The 16,453-nt window shown below is 35.7% G+C and overlaps 1 protein-coding gene across 1 annotated transcript in view; it reads right to left on the bottom strand.

The window, feature by feature from the left end:
- LOC131431248 (neuronal acetylcholine receptor subunit alpha-7-like) overlaps positions 1–16,453 on the bottom strand; it is a 290,647-nt gene that overhangs the window by 15,003 nt on the left and 259,191 nt on the right. The gene's annotated exons all lie outside the window — the stretch shown is intronic.

The following is a 16,453-nucleotide window of genomic DNA, read 5'->3' as shown; positions in this document are numbered from 1 at the left end:
TTTAGCGTATTTTCTCCAAATATACTAGTATCGAACAGCGATTTTTTAACTAGGTCTAACCAGTGCAAACAGAACATGTTTCATCAAAAAAAATTAAATTTTCGGAATAATGTACGTTGGTAAATCTATCACCACTAATGATGACCGATTATTGTTCGATCAGTCGTATAATCTATCCACAGTTTCGATTATAAATCGATTATCTCTGGCCATGCAATCGAATCTTCCGATTGAATTCTCTTGTTTTACATCGCGTAAACGGAACAAAAATTTAATAATGCTCGTCCTAGAAATCTTCTTGTTATCTAACCTCAAATTAAATTTCCCTCTCAACTGAACGATATCCATTAGAATCTAAGATTGTGATATTTCCGAGAAAATCATATAAGTTTCATTGGTAATGGTGTATTTCATTGAAAAACCGAGTAGTTTCCGAGAGGCGAATCCACGTCAGCAGAATCAGATATTCGGAAAAAAGCGAGTGAGTAATGTCGGAGACATAACCGGGCGATTCCGTTTGAGTTCGAAGGTCAATTTTTTACCTTTCTCATATATGCAAAAATGCGCACTCAATTTTCTTGAAAATTTCTTTACCGATTTTCACAAACTAATAAGCAAATAAAAGGTCTTAAAATTCTTTTAAAACTCCCCGAAAAATTGATCCTGGTCCGACTTCCGGTTCCGGTATTACAGTGCGATTAGTGAAAATTTTCAATTTCATGTGTATTTTTTCACAAGCGATGGCAAAATAAGGTGCACATTTTTATAAAACTTACTGTTAAATTAATCTAAATGGCAGATCTTGTTAGTTATTGACTATATAAAACTACTTTGGGACTACTAGTCTCCGGTTTCCGCTTCCGGAAGATTTCAAAAACTCCCGTCGATGTCTCAGCAACGATTAAGCCGATTTTCACAAATCATGATTCAAAATAAATCTCTCATTGTCTTTAACCATACTGTGTAATTTCATCCTGATCCGACATCCGGCTTCAAAATTATAAGGTGATGAGTATCAAAACTTTCAAATCATCATTCAAAATGACGGTGCAAAACTAGTACGCGACGGTACGTGTGGCTTTGCTCCGTTCGAAGCGTGCTTTGTTCAATTTCGTATAGCGTGCAGGGTTGCCACATTAACACTCCTAATACCAAGCCTAAAAAAGTTACGCGAAGCACCAAGCCTCAAAAAAAGTTGGAACGGTAACTTTGAGCTACCATAGCTCAGTTGTTACTTGACCAATTTCGATAAATTTTTCACCCTCGAATTTTGTGAAGTTTGTAGATTATTTTAACTATATCATTATTGGCAATCTTTTGGGAAAAACTAATGAAAATCAGATTTTTCCCGTTCCAAGTTTTTTTTCGAGCTCAAAACGTGCCCTATCTGCATTCATGCGGCACCTGCATCGCGAATCGGATATTGAGAACTTCAACTTTACCGAGTCATAACTTTGTTGTTAGTCAACCGATCTTCAAAATTTGTTCACCATTGGAAAGGTAATACTTCCAGAAATAAAATGCAAAAAACCACAAATAGGGTTATCTACCCAAAGTTATAATGAAAACTGTAGATAGATGACCTAAGAAAAGATGAGACTTTTTACTATGATCGTAAATATCTCGAAATTCAAAGTGATGACCTATATATTTTTATACATCATTCGATTGCTAGTGATACCAGCTACAATATTCGCTCAATTACCATTCCTACACAATCAGAAGAAAACATTGAGAAATCGATGAATTTATAAATATATATGAATTTTTCATTTTTTTTCACATGTTTGTATATAACTCAAAAATTAAAGCGATGACATGTACATTTTTTTGATTCAAAATATTGAAATCATTACCAGAACGATGTATTGATGATCAAAATTACATATCCGTTCAAAGAATCTCAAGAAATTTGGTACAAATACAGAGAATTTGTGTTATTGGGAAAATTTTGCCAAACAACATGAAATCAAAACTTTTAAAATCAAAATTTTATGACATATATTTTTTTATTATTTTAGTTGGAAATTTAATATAAACAAAATTTACAAAAAAAAACTTGGATTTCACTGAAAATTTTAAAATTTTTAGTAAATAACCTAAAACTCGTAAAATATTTTGTATTGGACAAACGATCTAAACAATTTTTATGCACAACACAAACGCATTTGATACCTACTAAAATTCTGGTTTTGTTGTAGGTTTGCCGTAGAATCTCAAAAAATAGATAAAAGATCGGAAATTTTAAAATTTCCGAGTTAAATTGCATTGCACAGTGGTCCGGATCCACAATTTAGGGGGCTTTGTGGCTTAACCATATACTTTAGAGCTATGATGTCTTCAAAACAAATGATCAGTGAAGATAAACCATATGTCGATGTACATGGTATTAGGGTGGCTCTTATTATATTGGTGATCCGAAACTTACTTTCCGGATGTATTGAGATAGAGGACTGCATTTTTCGGCAAAACTGTAGATAAACTTATATCGAGCAGCTTTGCTGAGGACATCATAGTAGTACCTGCAACGGTTTTAGTGTTACAGCTATTTTTAAAGAGCAACTTAGGGTGTTCCTCAAAAAATCAGATTTTTTGCTCTAGCATTTATATTTTTCTCTTTTCGTATAGGTATCTTTGAACATCTTTTAGAGTTTGTTAAAACTGGCGTGTTCAGGTAGCGTTTTCTGAACCGAAGTTATGAGCAAAACTAGTTCAAAAACAGGTTATTTTTAAACTGCTATATCTAACATTGAGGAAAACGAAAAAAATCCGTTTCTTGTATTTGACAAAAAATATTTTCGAGCATGTTTATAAAAAAAGGCGGAGGAGATATTTTTTAAAATTTTTTTAAATTATGTTCATACATTGGATTTTTTCATAGAAAAATATTCGTATCAGTCATTTATTAGCTATATAAGGTATTTTTGTCTTCTAAAGTGTCAAATTAATTCAAGTGCATATTCGGGAAGAAATCGTTCTGCATTCTTCGGGGAATGCAGAATGGTGTCGCTTTTGTAAAATCTCTAACGCCTCTCGGTGGTTGGAGGATCAACCGTGCATTTTGGCACCTGCAGATCGTTCAGCATCCTTTCGGGGATGCAGGACGACTTATTTCTTTATGTTTTGTGCTGTTTTCCCACCTCACCCAATTCTCAATTCCCTTCCATGTTCCTTTTATCCTTCCCTTCCCATCAGGAAGTCGATGAGAAGCTACGCAAGGCACGAATCTCCAAATAACTAGGGCCACTTGAGCCAATTAGTTCTGATAACATAGGTGCAGGGTTTCATTCAGTAAAAAGCATTCAAACGAAGAGGTTGTTTTTCGAGACGAAGACAACTGTAAGCTGCGAATAGATTGGTTGGTAGGTGCTAATCGCAAAGGCAATATTTGGGGCGATTCCAGTTTCATAAGTGCCTGAAATAGTGGAACTCACTTCACTGAGAAATATGGCCTAACCGATTTGAGAACTGTTTCAATTTGTAGGTTGCACTAGTTCATGCACTAGCTTTCATGTTTTTCAAAAATCAAACAAAACTGTTTGTAGAATACATTTTTATATGAGAATAAGAGAGATATGAGAAAGGCACCATTACACAACTAGGTGGATAAAAACAAGTTTTACTTAATTTCGTATGATTTTTGTGCTAAATTCAGAATTCTACTTTTTCTAAATTGTTTACTAATAGAAAATCCAAATAATTTTCGAATTCTATACATTCCGAAATAATTCTAAGTTTGTGATATTTAAATTCTAATATTCTATCGATTATAATTGATGTCGTTTAGGATAGCGGAAAATTTAAGATATATTTTTTTGTTCTCAATTGCTAGTAAAACAAAAATCAAGCAATTTTTTTTTTAATTTTAGTTGGTTTCTTTGGTCATGGGTTAATATATGGAATTCGTATAAATATACGTTCTATTTCTTTTTGTACAAAGCCATTGAAATAATTTAAAATTTTCGTGTTGTCACAAAATTTATTTTATTAATAGAAACAAATTCTACGTCTCTTTGAAACAGATAAAATCAAAACGGATTCCAATATTTTCACTTTGATTTGCAGAAACGTTATACGCAATATATATCCGAAATTTTGAAATTTCCGATCTTCTACCGATTTTCTGAGATTTTACGGAAAACCTAAAACAAAAAAACCTAATTTTAGTAGTTAACAATTCCGTTTGGGTTGTGCATAAAAATTGTTTAGATCTTTTGTCCAATACAAAAACATTATTATTTTTAGAGTTTAGGTATATTTACCAAAATTTTTAAGATTTTCAGTGAAATCCAAGTTTCAGTTTTTTTTTGTAAATTTTGTTTATATTAAATTTCCAACTAAAATAATAAAAAAATATATGTCATAAAATTTCAAAGTTTTGATTTGTTTTTTTTTTTGGCAAAATTTTCCCAATAATAGAAATTCTCTGTATTTGTACCAAATTTCTTGAGATTCTTTGAACGGATATATAATTTTGATCATCAATACATTGTTTCTGGTAATGATTCCAATATTCTGAATCAAAAAAATGTACATGTCATCGCTTTAATTTTTGAGTTATATACAAACATGTGAAAAAAATTGAAAAATTCATATATATTTATAAATTTATCGATTGTTTAATGTTTTCTTTTGATTGTGCAGGAAAGGTAGTTGAGCGAAAATTGTAGCTGGTATCACTAGCAATCGAATGATGTATAAAAATGTATAGGTCATCGCTTTGAATTTCGAGATATTTACGATCATAGTAAAAAGTCTCATCTTTTCTTAGGTCATCTATCTACAGTTTTCATTATAACTTTGGGTAGACAACCCTGTTTTTAGTTTTTTCAGTGCATTTCATTTTTGGAAGTAGTACCTTTCCAATGGTGAACAAATTTTGAAGATCGGTTGACTAACAACAAAGTTATGACTCGGTAAAGTTGAAGTATTCAATATTTTCTATGCGACGATTATGCCAAAGGAAAGAAAATTGGAAAGCAGATAGGGCATATTGGGCGCGTGGAAAAACTTGGAACGGGAAAAATCAAATTTTCATTGGTTTTCCTTTACCAATCATCTGCTACAAAGTTTTGGAATCAATCTACGAACTTCACAAAATTCGAGGGTGTAAAATTTATTGAGATTCGTTGAAAAACAGCTGAGCTATGACAGCTCAAAGTTACCGTTCCAACTTTTTTTGAGGCTTGGTATTTGGAATGTTAAAAATTGATATTTTTCAGGTGAAAAAAAGGTAAATTTCTGATTCTTTTATTCTATTTGTATCTATTTGTTAGTGTTATTACAAGATCATTTTATAAAAGTACACTTATTACCTTTCTCATATAGAAAGTTTATGCAATCACTTGAAAAATTGACTAGTGCAAATTGGCCCAGTGGGCTAAGTGCTCTATATCATTCGACACAGTTAATCGAGCTGAGCAATGTATTTTTCTGTGCCTTAAAAATTAATATGTGTGACTATGTGTCGAATAATGTCACTCATAAAATAAAAAATCTTGTAGTCCCATAGGTTGCTATTGAATTTCACACCGTTATTTAGAGCGACGGTGCAAAAAATGGTGAAATTCGTCTAGATTTGGCTTCAAACTGATTCAATTTGTAAGATATATTAGTCTTACTAAACGAACCGACTTCGGCTATACCGGTTCCCAGTGCTCGATTCCAGAAGCACCGAAAATAGCGAAACTCATTCAATTTTCTCAGAGAAGATTTGATCTATTTCCATAAACTTAGGTTCAAATAAAAGTTTCTATAGTCTCATAGGTTGCTGTTAAATTTCATCCGAATCCGACATCTGGTTCCAGAACTATAGGGTAAAGTATGTTTAATCATTTAGTGCGACGATGCAAAATGAAGAAAAATTCTTATTAACTTGACATAACTGTTAACAAATTGAAAAGGTTATGTTAATTTATACACAAAAAAAAGTTTCTTATTTGATTCAAGATTGAAAAAAAAATTCTTTACAGAATCTTCTAGTGATATTTTTGAAAATATGTATAAGTAATATGAGAAAGGCTTTTTTGTAGTTTTCAATTTTGCTCAAATTCAGCAAATCTTCATTACCAATAGGATCAGTTCACATTATATTTTGTTGTTCTGGCACCAGTCTTACTTTTGAAAAGGGCCTAACCGAAATTCCTTGAAACGTATCAAGAACCAATTGGTTTGATTGACATGATTTCTTCGGTTTTTTGGGTAATATTGAGATTGTATACACTATGCAAAACACGTTTCTTTAACGCAATATTATCGTGTTTTTGTCATATTTGGACGAATTGTTGTTGTCAACCGATTATGTTTACAGCACTGCAGATAAAGACATAGAAATGATGGTCAAAATGCAACAGTCTTTAAGAGAAGGATACTTTTTTGAAAATTGTTGAAAATAGTGTTACGGAAATACGTAAAAGTACACATAAAAAACCTGTTTTAATCCACCTAGTGGTGTAATAGTGCCTTTCTCATCAACATTTCACAAGAAACCGATCCAAGCTTCATATTGGACATTTTGAATAACTGTTTGCGGAACCGGAATCGGGAGACTGTCGAAGTTGCAGTAAATTTTTAAGGCCATTAAATAGCCAGGTCAACAGATTCGAATAGTTTTGCTATCTGTTTCGAAAATTTCGTACATTTTTCAAAGTTAGACATTTTTTAGTTTTCATTATCCTATCTTTAATTCAGCACCGGAAGTCAAATCCGGAATAATAGGATCAGAAGCCATCGCTGAGAAAAGTTTGTGACCATTATTTCAAGTGCTTTCGGAACGAAATTATGAATTCAGTTGGAATGGTTAAAACCTAGAATGATTAATAAAATACATTAGCTTTGAACACATTACTAATTTTGAAGAAGAATCTATACCTCCTAGATTAATCAGATCGTTTTCTTTTGTTTACTGGTTAAGATATGTGCAAAAATATTTATTATCATTTAGATAACTCGTTCTGCTCACACCTTTGTAGGGGTATGAGGTGGGACCATCATCATCATCATTGCAAAACCGAAAATAATAAAATTGCCCTGTCTGTGCGGCCTCGACTCTTACTTCTAAATTTTCCTTCCCGTCATTTTGCCAACTAAACTATTATGCATCAGAAACACCATGCAGAAATCAACGAATGATATCAATGAAATAAAAAAACAGTCCTTTGCCGATTTCCAAAGTATCCCATGGTCCTTTTCAGGGTCCCAAATATAACTCGAAGAACTTATATTGAAAATTCAATATATCAGCTGCAGTAATTTGAGTAGTATTATGCCATCGAATTTTTATTAAGATCGAACGCATGCATGTTAATTTCGCTGCTATGCTTCTGACATTACTCACTCTTAATTTTTTATTAATCCTATCGTAACGTTCAACGCTTGAAGATTTGAAGAATTGAGTATTTCTCAGCGCAAAATTTGTTTTAGTGTTTATTTGTATGAAAAATTTGCATTACACTTCCAAATTTAATGTGTTTGAAAAGTATTTAAATTTCATAATATTCTCTGTAGTCAGTCTGTAGTATCTGTGTCCGTAAAAATGCACGAATTATGTATGTCCGTAAAAAACTTGTTTAAATATGTTATTTTTTGAATAATAGTTATATGTATCCAAATATCATTTTTTTAGAGGAAGTTACGATAAAAACTGACCAACTTAAACTTGATGTATTTTTGTAATCCAACATTAAACGAAATTGCCTACTATCAGATTTAAACATTTGCTATTGTTCACCAAAATTTTGCTTGCTGGTGAGCACTATAATTACATGAAGAAGAATTACCTGCTCTTCCATTGAAATAAGCAAATTAGTACTGTCTTTTTTTCGTATTTCGTTTTAGTGTAAAAATGTCGATTTCGAAGGTGTTTCTTCATAAATGATGATATAAAGGGATGCAATTTTCTTAAAAATAGTTCATAAATTTTTCCAGTTTGTAGATCTTGTTAGCAGATGATGAAATAATCTCACTTCAGCTATATCGGACTACAGTTTTAGAATTTGGAAGCTACGCGAGTTTCCGAAGTTATGCGGCTTTTTTGGCAGATGTTCGAAGCTACGCGTTTTTTTACTCGATTTTTCAAAGATATGCAGTTTTCTTGTTTAGTTTTAGAAATGCATGTTTTTAAGTCAATTCTCTGACGAAAATTTTCAAGTTTTGTTGAACAAATATTTTTTGAGATTATATCAAATCTCGACGTTTCATATATTTCTACGACATTTGGCATACAAAAAAATTTGATTTCGGAAATCTCAAATCCCAAATTCGATTTTAATAAACCAATTTTTGTCGAAATAGCACCATTTATACATTTTTGAAGATATTTGGGCTGAAAAAATTTTTCAGAGTACGTTCAGAATTCCATCCTGATTTCGAACCGTCGTTCAAAATGACGATACGAAAAACGTAGAAATTCATCTGACAGTGTTAAATACTATTCCAATTAGTAGGCCTGTGCTGTTGATGCAAATCGAATCGAAATTGCTGTCCTTAGTTTTCGTTTCCGGAAGTACCGGAAATAGTAAACTTCTTCAGATATAGCTGAGCCGATTTTTATAAACTAAGGTTTATATCACAGGTATCACAATTTCGTAAGGATTTTCTGAGTTTTATCGTAATCCGACTTCCGGTTCCGGAATTTAAAGATGATGAGTGCGTACACTTCCAAACCGTAATTTTGTGCGACGATTTTAAAAATATTAAAAAGCTTCTAAATTGTGTTCGAAGCTAATGTGAACTAATTTTGTCTCATCAGTTTTCCAAATTGTTTTCACCTTAGTAGCTGAAGTCCCGGGTTGGCGGTTCAATGCATAGGGCACTGGTCTTACAAAACCAGTTGTGGTATGTTCGAGTCCCGACCTGGAAGGATTCGCAGTGTCAGTAGAATTCCACTACAGAAATGTAATACCAAGGCTTTGGCTTTTTAGTAGCTGAAAAGTTAGACTAAGTTCAAGACGGCTTCCCGCCTACAAATCTATTGTACTATTGTTGATATCATTTCTCCGATATTTAACAATATGCAGTGTTTTTCCTCGAATACAGAGAATCTGCAACTAAATGTGAATGTAATGTTGCCCCACGGCTGAACTGTGCTCATTTCGGATTGATATAATGCTGATGCATTTGTCGTCTATTGGAATGGGAACTATCAACGGCCGCAAGAAGCAACAAACAAGATTGTGTGTCAGAGTTGCATATTGCGGTGGAATAAAATATCGTAAAGCTCTTTGAAGTTTATTTCTGGCCCTAAAAAGGGCCGCTTTGTTGAATTTCTCCCAAAAAATACACTGTCCGAAGGATACAATCTTCGTAACGCTTATCGATCTTGTCATGTTGGCAAGCTTGCCATGACACTGAAAAAGAACCGAGTTGCCCGAAACACGAACTCAGAGGTGAGAGAGAGAGAAGATGTTTTGATGCAAAAAGCATTACAAATTGTTAGTATCGGTGTCTGTAAGTATTTTGTGGCATTAGTGGCGAAATAGCAAAGAATTTTTTTTAATGTTGTGGAGTAAAATGGAATTTATTTTCTTTCAAAGCGCTATAATATTTTTTTGGTTACTTATCAGCTACTACTACTCTGTGAATTAGGTGTACAATTTTGCTTCCGCCTTTTTTTCTTTCTAAAATTTAAAGCTTTATTGCGAAAAAGTGGTTACAGATGTATTATTCAAAGTATTGTCCGTCACTAGCGACAACTTTCCCCCATCTTTTCAGATATTTTCGGATCCCGGCTCGAAAAAAGGAGTCCTCTTTTGACGCTATCCATGAAACAATCCATTTTTCCAACTTTTCGAAGGATTGAAAATGTTGATCTGCCAGGCCGTGTGCCATCGAACGGAATAAGTGGTAGTCAGAAGAGGGGGCGACATCTGGGGAATACGGCGGGTGGGGCAAGACTTCCCATTTCAGCGTTTCCAGGTACTTTTTGACCACTTTTGCGACGTGAGGCCGAGCATTGTCCTGTTGGAGGATGACTTTGCCATGTCGCTCTTGATACTGTGGCCGCTTTTCTTTTAGCGCGCGACTAAGGCGCATCAGTTGCGTTCGGTAGCGATCTCCTGTGATGGTTTCATCCGGTTTTAAGAGCTCGTAGTAAATTGTTATTCATCTTTGAAGGTTTTTTCTCTTCCACCATTATGTTTGTCTTCGACATCGAAATCACCATTTTTAAAACGTTGAAACCACTCCCGACACGTTCTTTTACTCAGAGCAGCATCATCGTAAGTTTTTGAAAGCATTCGATGCACTTCAGTTGCATTTTTTTTTCGAATTGTAACAGAAAAGTAAAACTTCCCGCAAATGGCGAGAATTGGGCACATAAACAGACATTTTCGAGCGTATGACAAAGTCATCCTCCAACACGACAATGCTCGACCATCACGTCGCAAAAGTGTTCAAAAAGTACCTGGAAACGCTGAAATGGGAAGTCTTGCCCCACCCGCCGTATTCCCCAGATGTCGCCCCCTCTTCTGACTACCACTTATTCCGTTCGATGGCACACGGCCTGGCAGATCAACATTTTCAATCCTTCGAAAAGTTGGAAAAATGGATAGCGTCAAAAGAGGACTCCTTTTTTCGACCCGGGATCCGAAAATTGCCAGAAAGATGGGAGAAAGTTATCGCTAGCGACGGACAATTCTTTGAATAATACATCTGTAAGCACTTTTTCGCAATAAAGCTTTTAATTTCGAAATAAACGGCGAAAGCAAATTTGTACACCTGATAGTTGTAAAATTTCGTATCAAAAGCTCAATAGAAAATCAATTTTGAATCGAATTGTTACTGGCAATGGCAAATGGATTTATTTTAAGACTTCTTAAAGGCAAAAATCATGAGTTAATCAACATCGGCTGCAAAACCAGATCGATTCGGTAAGAAAACAATGCGCTGAATTTGGTGGGATCAGGAAAGTGTGGCTTGTCATCAACTTCTAAAACCTAGTGAAACCGTTAATACTACGAGTCAACAATTGAATTGATCTAAAAAGGATCAGGGTGGGCCAGAAGACACAGCAAAGTAATTTTGTAACACTACAATACACTTGCACGCAAAGCAAAGTCTCTTCCGGTTACCATTTTTATTCATCGATGAGCCATTCGATTAGCTAAGCAGCACTTTGATTCCCACGAAGAAATCGAAAATTGGGTGTCGAAATAATTCTACAGATATAATGCAATAAATTTACTAATAGTTATCATTTACGTTTTGGTACCTCATGGGTACCGGTTTGTGCTAGAGTGCACATGACTATTTTTAATTGTTTTATGTTTCGCATTTTACTCATCTTATCTGATCATGCCTAGCGGATTATGTTGATCCGCGATATGGCATTAGCAGGCCGACATAATCCGCTAATGCACTGATGAGCTAAATGCGAAACATAAGACAATTACTCATAGTTACTTTCCTCTTAAAAGTACCCCTTTTTAACATTTAGACAGGATGTGCTGTACATAGGCCACATAGCCATTTGTATTCATTTCATGTTTCGCCTTTAAATTGTCAGTGCGTAACAGTTTATGCTGAGTTCGTTTTACTCTCAGAAGTGACATTGACGAATCGTCACTTCTGAGTGATGCAGAGTCAAAAACGAAACACAAAGTAAACAAATAATTGGGCAAATGTAAAACGACAATGGAAGTTTCGTGAAGCGACTCAGGATGCTCAAGAGATGACCGCAGAAGTTATCGAATAAAATATCCAAAAGATAATGCGAGGAATTTTAAAAAAAAGGTCATCATTTTATCATAACATAAAAGAAACACCAAATGCAAAAATAGCTCATATTTCTTTCTGGAAATGCAAGTCTTTCATTTTGTCTGCGCAACTGTTTTATTCAATCAAAAACATCTCAAAATGAAGTTGATTACTCACTTCAAGATATAAAATGAATCGAGCTCGAATATAACTCGTAATTAACTTGTTGCACTAAAAATTTGATTTAATGTGGAAACTAAATCACTGATTGATTATTTGCTGATTGAAAAATTTCACCCTTATTTGGTTCGACTGGGCAGGTGTGTGTCTTCGATTAAAAAGTAAATAACAGAAGGCTAACAAAAGACCATCTTTGCACTAAGATGAACATTTTTTTTGTTGCTTTTCCACGCCCGATTATCCTTCATTCATGGGTTCTCCCGAAACGTCATTGACTCATTTTCTAACCCATAAAACATCTCCCGTTGCGGACGGAAGCCATTTTTAATTTAATTAATTTCAATACAAACAACGGAGAGGTTTTCACTGATTGCTGCCCTAGACAGAGCACGATATTGAAAGGGTTGGCAAAATGTAAGTTTTCCTACATCCAAACGCTGATGTGGCGTGAGAATGGGGAAACATCATAAGCAGAGATAGAGGCCGGTTATGACGAGACACTTTTTCACCTTCGTCATTGGAATTCTCCGGTGCCTGTGAAGGTCGTTCCAGAAAACGAAGGAAGATAAATTCAATAAAAACGGCTGCTTGCCAAAAACGAACGAGATGAAATTACGATGATGGAGCAGAAAACCGCATGTTTTTCAGTTGATTGAAATGATATTAGTCAGCTAGCCGAGACCTGGTGGGGGGAATGTTTGTCACAACGAGTTTAGCTGGCTAGAAAAAAGAGGCTGGTCGCGACCAGACGGGTTCCGAATCATTCAGCTTACAAATCGAATCTGAAAATAAAAGTCACGTAAAATTCGGGCTGTGGTTGAAAATCTCCTTCAAGTTTTATTACACATCCTACATATATGACCCAGATCTGCCACAAGCGACTAACTTTTATGGGCGGAAGTAAAATTTCAATTGGAATTGAAATGGTCGAACACCGCCCGAATGGTGTTTGACTGCTGCCTGTTTTCAGAAAACAAGCAAGAGATTGGTCAGAACTCTTTCACTGAGTTCAGACGCCAATTTCCAATGGTCTTGGTTAGTTTTCGTTTGTGAATGTAAACTAAAATATACTAACCTGATGATGATTTAACTTGACCAACTGTACATTCGATCAGGATTGGAACGTAACCATCGAGCTTTTATCAGCAACTAGGGTGTTTCCGGTCAATGAACGATTAACTCAATCAATCAAGCATGAATAATTTTGAAAGATGCTGAACCTCTCCCCATCGGTCGAAAGAACAACTCGGATCACTCTCAGCACTAATTTCAGCTGACCTCTTCTCAGCTCGATGCTAAGGATTAACCACAAATCAATTACACATCGTGCTACGAGCATCCTTCAGCATGAAACGACGCTCTCCTCGTGCTCCCCAAAGGGTAACAAAGCAGCAATTCGGAGGAACGGGACTGGCAACCATTAACCTTCTCACTATATTGGAACCGGGCAATTGCCAGCACAGCAACGATTTAGCTAATGGGTGAACATGTAAAATTCATCCACCCGATGGATGGGCGCATGCCGTTCTGGAAACCGGTCCCAAGGCGCAGGTACTCCAGCAGAAGCGAGGACACCACCGCTTTCGAAAGGATTCCATCCGGTGAAATAGATAGAAGGGAAATGGATAGACGGAGAGCGATTTAAAATCATTTTATTATTATCACTTTAATCGTTTCTTCTAATCGCTTCTTCCTTCTATTACTGAAGCTTCGGAAAAACCTCCGGTCCGGTCCGGCCCGTCAACTGTTAAGAGATATCGAACATGCGGATAAGCCCGACCACAAACGCAGACATACGAACACAGAAATTGGTTGTTTGTGGGTCAGATTTCCCCGCTTCTAATTTGGCCAAGGGAACCCAACCAAAGTTTATCGTACTATCTAATAGTTAGTGAAATTTATGACTGAAGCGACAGAACAGAACAAGGGTAATCCCAAAACTGGTTTATTTGCGTCTACTTCGGTGTCGGGTTCCTACCAGGGGTGTGAGAATAACATAAGGAAAGCTCCACTCGAACATGGTCTCGGCGAGCTCGCCGGTCCCAAATTACTTAACACGGAATGGTGGGACTACGGTCGACACTATTGTATGTTGGTACACAGTTAAAAAACCTACCGTGCTTACCAGATGTACTCGGTTATAGTAAGTTTATTGGACGAAACACGCAACGGCCAGTATTAAAGTGTGATAAGCTACAATGGTTAGGCTGGGAATATGACTGTTGATTTTCTTTTTTTCCTCTTTTAGCCAGTCACAATTAATACAAACGTGCGTCCAGAAAAAAAATTAATTACAATGTATTTATTTGTTTAGTCGTCAAACTATAATAGACCAATACATTACATTGATTAAATTATTTAATACATGTGATATTTTCTACAATAAATATAACGCACAGCATCTACATCGTATTGAATCAAAATATTGTTTGTGCTGAGTTTTTAGCTTTAAAAATGTCTTACTCTTCACTATATGTGGCCGGGTATCTTCTAAAAATTAGAAAACAAACCGCGTTAGATTTTTTGTCACAATTTTAAACGCTAAAAACTCAGTGATCTGGGGATAGATTTGTATAATTTAACTACCAATAAATTCGGAAACATTTAACCTAAACAGGCATGTCAACGTCGTTTCACTATTTCAATAGAATATTATTGAAAAACTTATCAGAATCGACCTGTTTTCACTAACCAATCACAGAAGGGCAAATGATGTCATCCTACTGATTTTTCCTGCACGGCCGACGGTTTCGCTCGTTGGTCTGCTTCTAGAATTTCATATAGTAGCAAATCTGCTTCGTTCAGTATAGGGAGGGTTTATGTCATGCAAGAAATAGTATCGCTCCTTTCTGCATCACATAAACGTTCGCAAAAAAAATCTATAAATATATGCAGTGTTGGTGATTGCCGAAAATTTGACAGAAGCTGCTATATTGCTACATATATTGTATACAACATTTTCAATCCGGTAGAAGATGCTACAAGAACTCGAGTCTCTCAATGCATGAACCGTGAGAGAATTTTGCTACATTTCTTTGCTCCACTTCATACTCTGAGTATTTCACGCCCTTAAAAAAAATTTACAGTCTGATAATGATCGTTGCTGTCTGGAATTTCCCAAGAGAGAATCGCAAGTTGACAATTATCGCAGAAAATCGAATCGATGATTCAACTTGATGATTCTCATACTAGGTTGCAATATTTCAAAACCCTTGTGTGGAGCATTCACAGACATTTTCATAGACACAACTTATACAAAGGTTATATGCACATAGTTAGAATAAGCGGCAATAGTTGAATGATTCTGTCGCAATTATCAACTGCCTGTGTAGAATCGGATCGCGAAACGAGAATAAGCGACCGTTTGTTGCTTTAGAGAGGATCCCCACAGCAGCGTGCTAAACTTTGATTCTCAGAAATGTCATCGAGAGAAATTCGCTCTCGCACTGGTGTCGATTCTATGTTAAATGAGCCATGCCAGGTTTTTGTTGTTGCGATGATTTCCGTTTCTCTTTGATGGCACTGATTCAATCGTTGAAGAGTTGCCAGTGAACGTTCTGTGATACGATAAAAGCCATTCTTGAATATATGCCAACTTACAATTTTAACTTTAAGCGACAGCCAGCCGCCAATGAAAAAGGTAGCTTTTCGCTAGCTATATGTTTGCTTTTTGTGATAGGTCATTTTTTCCATCTGTTGCACACCGCTTGAGTGTATTGAATGTGCTTGAGTGTATTGAATGTCTTGATTCTACCGAAACTAGTAGACCAACTCAGGACTTTCGGCGATAAATTTGAAATTTGAACCTAACTTGAAGCGCTTGTGTATCGAAAATTGGTTGATGGATTTGACACATTTAACTCCTATCCATACCTCCCCGCGGTGCCGGCTGGAATACGAGTAACCATAAGAAAAATCGGGTAACCAACCCCGGTGGGACCTTGGTCGTATGCTGACAGGGAAGGTAGGGAGGGGGGGGGGGGCTTTGCTTTCTCTTTACAGAGAGCAAGCCTACCCGAGCGTCTGTTCCCCATGTTAGGAGCGGCTGATTACCGTCCTTGTTTGTATATATCGACTGTTTTGGAGTTTTATCGGAAAAATGCGGCTTTCTCAGTCAAATGGATATAGGCAAACGATTTGTTTATAAAATTGCCCGACGTTTCGGCCGTTTTTGATGGCCTTTTTCAAGGGAAACTAAAAATATGCTTTTATTATACAACATTGAATGGACTTTTATGGTATATGGATTATTCTTACGGTACGTTGTGAACTCACTTTGGTCTAATCGTTATTGTCAGTCTCGTTGATTTCCAACGGTGGGATGTATGTTGTCTATTTACGGTAACATATATAAAATAAACTAAGTTCTTTGAAGAACTTTTCATCGGATAGCACTATTGCCACAGAGTTTGGTGTATGCAGTGAATCTGACAATTATTAGTTTATTGGTTTGTGGGTACAATTACGTGGTGGGCATGATTGATGTCTCCAATTCGGCTGTTTTTGTGCTTTTCTTTCTTCCACACTTCGATGCCTTGATGGTGTGAAGAATGCCGGCGTAAATTGTATTGAGACCATC

Source organism: Malaya genurostris, chromosome 2, assembly GCF_030247185.1.
Source record: "Malaya genurostris strain Urasoe2022 chromosome 2, Malgen_1.1, whole genome shotgun sequence".
NCBI lineage: Eukaryota > Metazoa > Arthropoda > Insecta > Diptera > Culicidae > Malaya > Malaya genurostris.
Note: the sequence above shows the minus strand (reverse complement) of the source record. Positions and strands in the feature narration are given on the sequence as shown.